This window comes from Schistocerca gregaria, chromosome 2 (assembly GCF_023897955.1).
Source record: "Schistocerca gregaria isolate iqSchGreg1 chromosome 2, iqSchGreg1.2, whole genome shotgun sequence".
NCBI classification, from domain to species: Eukaryota; Metazoa; Arthropoda; class Insecta; order Orthoptera; family Acrididae; genus Schistocerca; species Schistocerca gregaria.
Window position 1 is genome coordinate 169,449,856 of NC_064921.1, and position 13,518 is coordinate 169,463,373.

At 43.9% G+C, this 13,518-nt stretch overlaps 1 protein-coding gene across 1 annotated transcript in view; it reads right to left on the reverse strand.

The window, feature by feature from the left end:
• LOC126336607 (uncharacterized) overlaps nucleotides 1–6,678 on the reverse strand; it is a 69,188-nt gene extending 62,510 nt beyond the window's left edge. The window contains exon 1 of the mRNA XM_050000473.1: nucleotides 6,574–6,678. The gene's annotated coding sequence lies outside the window, so the exon portion shown is untranslated. The remainder of the gene's footprint in view (nucleotides 1–6,573) is intronic.
• Between the last annotated feature and the right edge of the window lie 6,840 nt (nucleotides 6,679–13,518).

Sequence of the window (13,518 nt, forward strand, 5' to 3'; positions counted from 1 at the left end):
TCCAATGACTGTTAGCAGAATAAGGAATCCGTGGGTTCAGGAGGGTAATACGGAACGCAGTACTGAATCCCAACGGCCTCGTATCACTAGCAGTCGAGATGACAGCCATCTTACTCGCATGGCTGTAACGGATCGTGCAGCCACGTCTCGATTGCGGAGTCAACAGATGGAGACGTTTGCAAGACAACAACCATATGCACGAACAGTTCAACGACGTTTGCAGCAGCATGGACTATCAGCTCGGTTACCCTTGACGCTGCATCCAGACAGGAGCGCCTGCGATGGTGTACTCAACGAGGAACCTGGGTGCACGAATGGCAAAACGTCATTTTTTCGGATGAATCCAGCTTCTGTTTACAGCATCATGATGGTCGCATCCGTCTTTGGTGACATCGCGGTGAATGCAAATTGGAAGCGTGTATTCGTCTTCATCATACTGGCGTATCACACGGCGTGATGGTATGGGGTGCCATTGGTTACACGTCTCGATCACCTCTTGTTCGCATTAATGACACTTTGAACAGTGGACGTTACATCTCAGATCTGCTACGACCCATGGTTCTACCCCTCATTCGATCCCTGCGAAACCCTACATTTCAGCTGGATAATGCACGACCGTATGTTGCAGGTCCTGTACGGGCCTTTCTGGATACAGAAATTGTTCGACTGCTGCCCTGGCCAGCACCATTCTCCAGATCTCTCACCAATTGTAAACGTCTGGTCAATAGTGGCCGAGGCAACTGGCTCGCCACAATACGCCAGTCAGTACTCTTGATGAACTGTGGTCTCGTGTCGAAACTGCTTGGTGTACACGCCATCCAAGCTCTGTTTGACTCAATGACCAGGCCGTTATTACGGCCAGAAGTGGTTGTTCTGGGTACTGATTTCTCAGAATCTATGCACCCAAATGGCGTTAAAAATGTAATCACATGTCAGTTCTAGTACATTATATTTGCCCAATTAATACCCGTTTATCATCTGCATTTCTCCTGGTGTAGCAATTTTAACGACCAGTAGTGTATATACGTTAAAATTTCCATTAAGTTATAACTCACACAAATTTAAAGGCTGTCCATTCTACTAAATGTGCAGGGATTACAAGTAACAAAAATTGCGACCAAGGGTGCCACGTTTGTTGGGTGCAGGTTAGAGTATAAAGTGAATCTGTGTAAAGTAAACATTTTCGCATTTTAGCGTCTGAGATAATGGAAATTATTGGTTCAAATGGTTTTGAGGACTAAGCGACTTAACTTCTGAGGTCATCAGTCGCCTAGAACTTAGAACTAATTAAACCTAACTAACCTAAGGAAATCACACACATGCATGCCCGAGGAAGGATTCGAACCTGCGACCGTAGCGGTCACACGGTTCCAGACTGAAGCGCCTAGAACCGCACGGCCACACCGGCCGGCTGGAAATTATTCCTGCTGTAAATATAGCACCATGTAGTTTCGGTCATAAGGTAGTCCATGAGACTTGGATGGGTTATAATTTTCTTAGAACGATTAGATCAATCGCTGGACGCATAATTTTCACAATCATCTGCTTCCTGAACAAAATGAGACACTTCTGCTGCTTTATCCGAGCTGTTTAGACGCAAGAAAAGAGCAAGCTTCTAGTACGATTTATAATTACCGACTGTACTGTTAATCCATAACTGTGAATGATCTGCTTCAATACGAAATATAGGTGAGACTATTACTTAAATAAACGAGCGAATTATTTAAACAGCTATTATCTAAGAGCCGACCGCTGTGGCCTAGCGGTTCTAGGTGCTTTTGTCGGGAACCGCACTGCTGCTACGGTCCCAGGCCCGAATCCTGCCTCGAGCATGGATGTGTGCGATGTCCTTAGGTTAGTTAGGTTTAAGTAGTTCTACGTCTAGGGTACTGATAAGCTCAGATCTTAAGTCTCTTAGTGCTTAGAGCCATTTGAAACATTTTTATTATCTAAGGAAGTCTCATGTTGCGATTGTAGAAATTGTGTCCTTGTGAAGTATTTGTTACGTTACTAGCAAAAAACGAAAAGAAGACAATTTGTAACAGCAGTATATGGTTTCTGCATAAGAACCTGAATTAGATACTTCCAAGAAAGCTTTTTATCTGTTTTCAATCCTGAGAATTTAAAATGTTCGCTTGCACTGATCTTTTAATCACCACGAGACAATGTAACTGCGCTTCTACAGAAGTTCCGTGAGAGAAAATGAATGCACCGCGTTTCGTTGCAGTTAAACGTCAATTCGTTTTCTGTAACCCACGAGCTAATGTCGTTCACTACCCTGATCGCTAAATTCCCTACATAAATTATTTCCTAATGTCATCTACCCATTTTAATAGACACCTCGACAGCCATAGCCCAGCTGTTACATCAGACGGCACCGCATTCACGTGACACCGTACTTATCTACGTATTCTCTGTGACGACGAAAACACTCTCTCTCCAATTGTCCTTGTTTCCGTTAAATCCAGTCATTTATTACAGTGAACTGATTCCGCAATATGCCTGTGTCTCACTGACTGACTTACTAACGAAAGAAAAACATGGAATCAAATTTGAAAACAATATTAGGGAAGCATTTTTTTTTTTCTTTGTCAAGTAGCACAGCGGGCTGTTTGAGATCCGGCACATCGAGGAGTTGCGGTTCTCTTCAGCCAAAAATACCGGCGGACTTGGGCTCCTCCAGAGGGATTCCCAATTGCGAATATTTGTGAAGGGCTTCCACGTCCGATATTCGTCTGATGACCAAGCGAATTCCTCCGGAAACTTTGGTCGAAGCCGAGAGATTGCTGCTGTTTTCGTTCTGGGACAATGTTATCAAACGTTGCAAAAAAAAAAAAGTGTTTGTGTGTGTGTGTGTGTGTGTGTGTGTGTGTGTCTATGAGTATCAGAGCACATCTGTTGACAGTATTGTAGAAGGAGAAGAGGAAGTGCATAAGGATGATGAAGATATGATACGGCAATAAGAATTCTCAGTGCACAGAACGACTTAAAATTCGAGAATACACTGAAAGACTTGGGGCGAAAACAAGCACCCGGAGTAGACGACATTCCTTCAGAATTATTCGGAGAGCTGGAAGAGCCAGCCAAGGCAAAACTATTCCACCTAGTGCGCCGTATCTATTCGACAGGCCAAATACCTTTAGACTCCAAGGAGAACGAAGTAATTCCATTTTCAAAAAAAGACTGACGCTGACACGTGTGAACATTATCGAACCATCAGTTTAATAAGTCTGAGGTTGCAAAATACTGACATGAATATTAACAGAAGAATGAAAATAACTGATAAAATCTTACACGTCGGAATTTCAGTTTGAATTCCAGAAAAATGAAGGAACACGCGAGGCAATATTGACCTTTGGAACTATCTTAGAAGACAGATTAACAAAGACAAAACTACTCTCATAGCAGTTGTGGTTAGAGAAAGGTTTTGACAATGCTGAATGGAATGCACCGTTTGATATTCTGAAGACAGCAGGGATAAAATACATAGCGCGAAATGTTATTTACAACTTCTACAGAAACCAGACTGCAGTGGCAATGAGTCGAAGGATGTAAAAGGGCAGCAGTGGCTGAGGCGGGAGAGAGACGCGGTCGATGCCTACCCCTAATGTCATTCAGTCTGTACACACAGAAAGCTGTGAAAGAATCAGAGCAGAAATTTGTAATACAAATTAAAGTCCAGGGGAAAAAATTAAAATTTTAAGATTTACTGATGACGTAAATTTGTTAGTGGTAACAAAAACGGACTTGGAAGACAACTTGAATCGAATGCAAGGGTCTTGAAAAGAGGTTATAAGATGAACACCACCATAAGTAAAATGAGGGTAATGGAATGTAGTCAAATTAATCAGGCGATGCTGAGGGAATTAGATTACGACGTAACTGACAGTGGCCGAACTATAGACGATATAAAATGCAGGGTCGCAAAATCAAGAGAGCCAGTGTGTGAATCGGACACTCAAAGAAGCTACGATCCACCTCGAAAATGTCCGCAGATGGAAGTGAAACATCGGGTTTTAATTTGAAATCCATCCGACCACGGCATAATAGCCCCGAATATTTTATTAATTGTGACATTTCTGGCCGTGAAAGTTTATATTTTGCAATTATGTTTTACAGTATCAAGAAAAGCAATTTTGAAAAAGGGAAATTTCTTTACATCAGCTCTAAATTTTAAGTTTGGGTAATATTTTCTGAAGGCAATTGTCTGGAGTGTAGCGTGGTACAGAAGTGAAAAACAGTCGATAAGCAGGTCACACAAGAAGAGAATACAACCTTTTCGAAATGTGGTGGTAATGAAGAACGCTGAAGATCTGATGGATAGATCTAAAAACTAATGGGTAGATACTGAATCGAATTGAGGAGAAAAGAAAATTATGCTGACATGAAGAGAGTTGCACAGAACAGATTGGCGTCTAGAGCTTCATCAAATCAGTCTTCGAACCTAAGACCAAAACAATAAAAATCAAAGGGACCTACAGTGCCGTTACGTGACTGCACACGAAGTATGGATACACCTTACTTTCTGGGCACAAAACCGTGGTTACAACCGTCAGTCGGTGATGGTGAAGTCTGTTAACACAAGTGATACCTGGCAGGAAAAGTGATGAACACCGTCTTTTCGGACCTCGAGTGTAGCTTTTACTGCGCATATTGTGTGCCACTTCAATGTTGAGTTGAAAAAGATGTAAGAAGATCTACACTCCAGGTTCACGTTATTCTGTTTCCCAACACCAGAAAACCGGTTCAGTGGGAACAAATATTTGTAGAATGAAGAAGTCATCTATGATGTAAAGGGGTTTTAAACAGACTCGCATACAAATTTAATTTATGAGACAAAAAACATTGGGAATTCGTTAGAAAAATGTAATTAACTCAATGGAGGTAGCACCAAGAAATTTTTTAAAAATGTAAGTGTTTCTGCTGGTCGAAGGCGTCCCACTTGATAAAACAGCACTTAAATCTAGAAGACTTACAGTTTTTCTGAAGTTGTGACTCATTTTTTTTAGAAGATAACTGAAAAATTCAGTTTTAGAAAAGGAACTTGCATGTGCACTCGGTGACAAATAGTCGGCATCATGCCATCTTTTCTTTTCTCCACGTTATTACCCACTCACAAAATTACCGTTTTATAGTCTATTGTTGGTGCATAAGAACAGGAAGCGACTCATCGTGGCATTTTTACGGATCCCGGCAGCAGTCAAACTACTGACGCAGCAGTTGACGGCAGTCTGGCCACCTATCTCGTGGCTATCGACAGTTGTATCTTCGAATACTAGCCTGATTCACAGCTTTCTCGATAGCGTACTATATGCTATAAGTAGGGGATTCAGAATGTAGATTCATACGTCGTCACACGCTAAGACCATCGTGCAACACTAGTGGCAAATTGTCAGAAGACATTAAGTTTTCTGCTTTTCCCGTAGACACATTTCTGCTCCGGCGCGGATAACAGGCGCTTCACAAGCGAATGAACTGGCGTGGCAAGAGAACATTTACTGCAAAATCGTAGTCGGCGACACGGTATGGTTTCTGTGGGCAAAAAATTAAAATTTTACGCAAATTCACTGTGAAGTTTTGACGGTATGTGGACCAAATGCGATGTCGTATCCAGACGATGTGAAATACAGCCAAAAATTCAAATGGCTCTGAGCACTATGGGACCAAACTTTTGAGGTCATCAGTCCTCTAGAACTAGAACTGCTTAAACCTAACAACCTAAGGACACCACACACATCCATGCCCGAGGCAGGATTCGAACCTTCGACCGTAGCGGGCGCTCGGCTCCAGACTGAAACGCCTAGAACCGCTCGGTCACACCGGCCGGCCACAAAAAGACCTGTGTCTGCGGGACGGAGTTGTGAGGGCGGGGGGGGGGGGGGGGGGGGGAAGAAGAATTTTCCCTACGTCGTGGACGTTCACACAGCAGCGTACGAACGCTTCCACGACCATGCAGCGGCTTCTGTCTTGCTTTACACAGGCTTGATGACTATGTTGAAAGCTGTGTCATGTATCTGTGTCACTTTGATGTGACGCATTCGATAAAGGTACTTGGCTGGCCATAAAAACGTATTGCTTAAATTGTGAAGTTCCCTCACGAGGGCTTGCGCATTAAATTACCTCGCAGTTCAATAACCATTTTGAGATGTTGGTTCTGACGGGATGGCTACAGACGGAATATCTAATGTAAGAGAAATACAAAAAGAAACACCTTCCCGAACAGATCTTGGATGCCCAACGGTACCGACCGGCCGCCGTGTCGTCCTCAGCCCTTAGGCGTCACCAGATGTGGGTACGGAGGGGCATGAGGTCAGCACACAGCTCTCCCGGCCGTTGTCAGTTTTCGTGATCGGTAAAGGGAAATACAGAAAAGCTAAAAAAAAAAGGACGATATGCTGTTGACAGTTTCTGGAACTCACAGTTCCGTCAGACAGGCAGAGACATTGCAGATAAAAAATAAATTAAATAAAAAAAGAAACAAAGCCATTAGAAGAGATAAAATGGAACTGCTGTAAAAAGAAAAGTACATCATCTTAAGACTATGTGTATTAACCGTGAGTCGCAATGTCTAACCTGTAACTAGCGTAGTAACGGGACGCTTCTCAGAGCTGCAGTGGTCAGTAGAGTGCAATGCGTGCCCAGCGGCGCCTGTCTGTGCCGGGTTACCAGCGACTGCAGAACCCACGTGCGCGACCGCCTCTTGTAGCGAAGCCGGAGCGGCCTTCTGCGCATGCGCGGATCCACTCTCTTCGAGGCGGCGGTGCACGATGACTCGCGACGTAGATATGTGACGTAATACCTATTGGTGCCTCGTCAGCTGGACGGCACTTCATTCTGCAGCAGGTACTGATAAGTTTCGACTTCAAGGAGCGACGTCTGAATTAGCTGAGCAAAAGATTACACTTTCTTGCACCTCTTCCGAAAACCGCCATTTACGTAAGTAGTCGCAGCCTCTTCCAAATACATCGCAATCTCCAGCAACATCGATGGAAGATAACGATCAACCCCACAAAGTTCCAGACGATGTATTTTATCCCCAAAATCAAGCTCCCTGATCGTCAACTCGCCATTGACAGCAGGAAATTGATTTGGAGCAGTTCTGTAGCATACCTGGGCCTTGAGATTGATCGACGCCTAACGTGGAACAAGCATCTCACCAGTGCAGCAAACAAAGGCTGCGTCCTTTTCTGACACGCGGGATTAACCGCGCGGTCTATGGCGCTGCAGTCATGGACTGTGCGGCTGGTCCCGGCGGAGGTTCGAGTCCTCCCTCGGGCATGGGTGTGTGTGTTTGTCCTTAGGATAATTTAGGTTAAGTAGTGTGTAAGCTTAGGGACTGATGATCTTAGCAGTTAAGTCCCATAAGATTTCACACACATTTGAACATTTTTTCGCACTTTTCTGTAGGTTGTATCCCCTCCTGAAAGATGACGGAGTAACAGTTCAGTGCAAACTCCTCCTTTAGAGCCAGCTCACACTTCCGGTCATCGTGTATGGCTTGGAAGTGATGCCTATGACGTCAGACACACCACTAAGAAGGCTGCAGAGTCTCCAGAACAAAGTTTTCCATGTCATCTTAGGCGCCGGCGTATATGTCAACACATATATAAGATACCTTTTAGGCCAGCCCAACATATTAACACTTTTTCAGGACAAATCCACCAAATTTTACGAAACAACAAACTTCGCTCCACATTTTATTCAAAATTTAGGACGAGAACCACCAGAAGCTTCTCACAAACGCCCAAAATTAACCCTTAGGCGCCGCTTTAGGGACCAATAACACACACGCAAAACACCAAGGATAAGCTTACACATTGAAAACACACTCACAACCACAATTCCTCATCTTCACGAAATCCCCTAGCGCATTCTGAAGTCAGACGGCCACAGCCCAGTAGTACTACATACACAACATAGCACAACATAGCCTTCATCTTCCGGAAACGAGACGCAGCAGCCCCGACTGGGTAGAAATGGTTCAAATAGCTCTAAGCACTATGAGACTTAACATCTAAGGTCATCACTCCCCTAGACTTAGAACTACTTAAACCCACCTAACCTAAGTACATCACACACATCCATGCCCGAGGCAGGATTCGAACCTGCGACCGTAGCAGCAGCGCAGTTCCGGACTGAAGCGACTAGAACCGCCTGGCCACAACGGCCGGCGACTGGGTAGAGACTCCCCTTTGAGTAGACAGCATTAGTGTGCATCTGTGCAGTTTAAATGTTACAGGGTGTTCAAAATGTAAAGCAAGATTATGGAAAAATAACTAACAAGGGGAGCTTAGATCCAGCGTGTCGTCGATTTTGCTCATCTATCGCACATTTGTCATAGACACGTGGATGTAACTAAAGTTACTCTAATAGATTTCCCTTGTCACACAGTCTCGATCAATGGAGTTGCAAAGTTTTACCAACCTGTCGAATACAATATAAAAATGTCAGCCATTGAACAACGGCGTTAGCTCAACGTAATAAAAACGACAGGCTTGAAGTCTGCCAGTCCTATGTTCGAGTTTCGTAATTTTTTCTCTAAATTTGCTTCAAACTAGGGTTCGTTAAGTGGTGGTGGTTGTTGGGATGTTTAAGGGGGACTAAACAGCTAAGGTCATCAGTCCCCCGGTTCGTTAAGTTACAAGCTACGCATGAGTCTCGGTGCCCATAGCTGAAACGGGCGCCAAAGGTGGCGAAGTGGATCATTAATATATAGGGCCTATTATAGAAGCGAAAAGTGACACGTGCGAAAGTATATGATATCAGTAGCAAAAATCTTTCAGTATTCATGGGTCCGCAGATTAGCCATTCGCGACATAACTGTGGTTATGAACCGACACTGACACAGTATGAAATATTGTCCGAATTAGTGCAAATGAATTTTAAAAGTAGACTTTTCGAATATGTCATCATCTAATTGGACTCAAATTTCCCCAAGGCGCACCTTAACAAGAAATACAACACTACTTTAGCTCGTTACATGTTACAATTCACAGTACAGTTGCATTCGCGTCTGCTCATATTTAGAGACAATACCGCACTCATCTCTGCCGTGACTATTATTTCTTTCAAACACCTTGGATCATTCAATGAATACTGACAAGGCTGTACAATTCTTTGCTGCACTACCTCAACCATATCAGCGGGAGTGCTGGAAGCCGGCCGTTGTGACCGAGCGGTTCTAGGCACTTCAGTCGGGAACCGCGCTGCTGCTACGGTCGCAGGTTCGAATCCTGCCTCGGGCACGGATGTGTGTGATGTCCTTATTTAGTTTGTTTTAAGTAGTTCTGAGTCTAGGGGACTGATGACCGCAGATGGTAAGTCCCATCGCGCTTAGAGCCATTAAGAGTGCTGGACACTCCATCTTTGAGGTGATCGCGGACAGAAATGACAACAGGGCTAAAGTCAGGTGACGTTGGTGGTCAAGGTACAGGCTATGCTCTGCCTATCCATTTTGTTACGTCTTAGCGCGAGCGCTGCCGTTTTCAGTCAGTAGCAAACTGTGCTTGTGCCCCTTCACGCAAATGCCATTTTCTCCAACGTTGCGCAGAGTTAGGTGGGGCTAGGGGTAAATATGAGCGCAATTTGACCGGGACTTAATAAAGAGTTTACATTCCTATTACGTTTTTACTAATTAGTTGGTTGGTTAATTTGGAAAGGGGATCAATCAATGACGTCATCGGTCCCATTGGATTAGGGAAGGATGGGGAAGGAAGTCGGCCGCGGCCTTTCAAAGGAACCGTTCCGGCACTTGCTTGAAGTGTTTAGGAAAATCACGAAAAACCTACATCGGGCTCGTCGTGGGCGGATTTGAACCGTCGTCCTCCCGAATGGGAGTCCAGTGTACTAATCAGTGCGTCATCTCCCTCGGTGTGATAATTAGGGTAACATTTGATGCTGAAGTTAGCAGCAGCTCGTAATGATACATTTACGGTTGTATCAATTATGTAATTTGCAAAGTGTTGTTTATTGGTCCATTTTTGATTCTGTTACGCTTTGCTTCCACGCGTAGTATTTTCGCCATTAACTGTGATCCGCCGTGTGTATCTAATAATAAAAGTTTTGTTATATTATTTACCGTAAAATAATACATCTCATGTGGCTCACAGCTTGGAGCAACTATTTTCATCTGACACCATTCCAGTCATCAGCGTGTGGGTTTAAACTGATCATGTGACCAGTAAACGAATCCAGGCACAGCACTTTAAAAAGCATGAATTTTACTATTAATCCACAGAAGGGAACTATTATATTTACGATGTGAATAAAATGACCCCAGTAAGATTAGAAAAATGAGTAAAAGCCACGGAAAGGCAACTACTCTCTAAGAGAGAGAGAGTGTGTGTGTGTGTGTGTGTGTGTGTGTGTGTGTGAGAGAGAGAGAGAGAGAGAGAGAGAGAGAGAGAGAGAGAGAGAGAGAGAGAGAGAGGGGAGGGGGCAGAAAGCGGAGGGAAATAAAATGATGAAGCGCAATGATGTGGCGCTTGTGTAGAGAAACGTTCTCGAAGCGGCCCTGTACCAAACATCTGCATCGCTACAACGAATCATGCTTCCTCGGAGAGGAATAATAATGATACTCATTGTGGTACATTCGGGGTGAGGTATAACAAGGAAATGTGATAAAATAAACATTGATTATTGAGAGATTCATGTGAGAACTGCAGTGAACATACCGTGCTATACCTCCTTTGAATAGAGTATGCTGTATTTGTAATACGCGCATGAATGGAAGATAAACAATTGTTTATTTCATCACGATTCCTCAGTACACCTCAATTATACCTCGCCTCGAAATCGCCTGACAAGTTCTTAGTACTAGAGAAGAATTCATTCCTTCCAATTATGTACAATAATAGTTCGAAAGATTGACAAAGATGGAGACCCGCTTCGTTGCAAGTTACTAACGTTGTTGAAAGTGGCCTCAATTCATGGAACTCACTACGACCTTCCATAGGTCCTTTGCAGTCACTTGTGCATGAAAACACTGATCCAAGGAAGTCACAGAGTCGTTGGTTATATGAGTCATAGCACTGATCTGAAATCACGTGTTCTCTAACTGATCTTGGGATATGTTTACAAATTCTTTCACCATTTGTACGTAACACTCACAGTTCACTGCGCCATGAAAATAAGTGATGAATATTCGCCTACGATATAGTCCACAACAAACACCCACTTTTTGTGGATGCACAAGGGCTCCGTCCAGCTTATGCGGGTTTTCTGCAGTCCAAATGTGTCAGTCATAATCATCAAGGTGGAACAGTGATTCATCAGACAAGAAGGAATCATCGGGTTCTTTCCAGTCAGGCATTACAGTTGATGTGAACCACAACAGAAAACTACATTTTTTCCCTTGTCCCCAGCAAGCAGCTAAATATCACGAATTCTCTGTGGGTGCACCTTTTAACATCTGTGCAATTTCGTGTCGGCACCAGCAACAGAGAGGCCAGACTGACCACATAAGGCGTAGCACTCAGTTAACGAGGGGCACAATTCCCACAAACATGGCGTCATTTAGACGTCACTCGCCATATCGACGATTGCCTCATCGGCTATCGACTTTATGACAAGGAAGAATATGAATAGTATTGCTCCTCAATTCACTCGTAGCAGTTTCAGCTGTTTACTTAGGTTCGTGCCTAACCACACACTCGGAACTTGCTACATCGTTCAAATGTTCTGAGCACTATGGGACTTAACATCTGAGGTCATCAGTCCCCTAGAACTTAGAGTTGCTTAAACCTAACTAACCTAAGGACATCACACACATTCATGCCCGAGGCAGGATTCGAACCTGCGACCGTAGTGTATTCGGAAATAAACAGCCAAATGTGAATTTCATTCCTGCTCGTTTCAGTCGCGGTAATTAAAGCTGTACTCTTAGCTTCTTGCCTAACGACACCCTCGGAAACCGCCACACATTCTTAAATAAACAGCGAAATATTAGTGGCAAGCAAGAATGAGAGTTTCAACTGTTCTCTTACGTTTCTGCCTAACCATACACACGAAAGGCGGCACATATTCGGAAATAAAAAGCCAAATATTTGTGTGAAGGAAGAATATGAATTCTATTCTTGCTCGTTTGGTTAGCAGAAAATTAAGGTGAACTGTTAGGTTCCTGCCTAACCACATCCTAGGAAATAGCTAAATATTTATTTCATACTTCGTTCTCAGACTAGACTGAATGTAAATAACACCCAGTATTGCAGAACATACTTGTATTTCGTTCATAAGAAAGTACCATAACTTCTTAACAACGTTAACATGGAAAAAATTGCATGTAAGGGGATGCTAACCAACAACTTTCGATTCCAGGAAGACGACGTTAATCATGAGATGTTTAACTTGGGTCTTGGTTATCATATTCTATCTTGAAGGCTTGAATAGTCGATGCGTTCTTAAGTGCCATTTAATGGTAAAGGTGATATGTTTCTTATAAATTTTCAGTGCTGCATTATATTGAAACGACATATCGCAGATCATAAAACAATTTGGGAATTGTTTACGATAATAACTCACTCCTAAGAGAGCATTCTTATATTAAGGCATTCGTTCTTTCACTTGCGCCGTTGTCCGCAATGTTCGCAGGGTCGCCGTGGTTACAACGGATTTGGCAAGGTTAATTGAAGGGGGCGGCCGGATGCCCTTCCTCCCGCCAACCCATACCCCCCAGAACGGAATCAGTACACCCCAGCTGTCTGCGTCTAGTGTAAACCATGAAATAGTGCGGAAGTGTTACAAATGTCTGCGTGTTGTGTAACTGAGGCGTGATGTGGGGCCCAGCCCGGTATTCACCTAGCAGTATGTGGAAAACCGCCTAAAAACCACATCCGCTGGGCGGATTCGATCCGCTGTCATGGACTGTGCGGCTGGTCCCGGCGGAGGTTTGAGTCCTCCTTCGGGCATGGGTGTGTGTGTTTGTCCTTAGGATAATTTAGGTTAAGTAGTGTGTAAGCTTAGGGACTGATGACCTTAGCAGTTAAGTCCCACAAAATTTCACACACATTTGAACATTTTTTTTTAAATTAGATCCGGGGCCGGCGCGCCTACCCGAGTCCAGGAAGCAGGGCAGAAGTGCTCTCGGCTAACCTGGCGGGTCTTATATGACGCCATTAACAGTCGATAAATCACTACGTGACGTTTTGTTATAGCAATAATTATAATAAATCATTCCAAGAATAACGTGTTTTTGTAAATCCTCGGTACGGGCGCCTGAAATTTTGTGAGAGGGCCGTTTCGAATGCTAACGAAAGTCTATAGCCGAGCATGTGGTCGTCGATATTGTGTATGACGTCAAAATGAAGCCGAAGTTGCGAGAATTGTTGTGATACGAGCGTTACGCCTTAATGAGACACACAGAACATGCAGACTACACGCCTGCAAATTTCTCCGTTGTCAGCAATTTTCGTTGCATGCGCTACATTTCCTGTCCGCCACTGTCGCTCAGTGACTGCCGTGCGGTAGACCTGCGTGGTGCACTTCCAGGTTCTGCCAGGGATTTCTCCCCGGTCGGAGGAC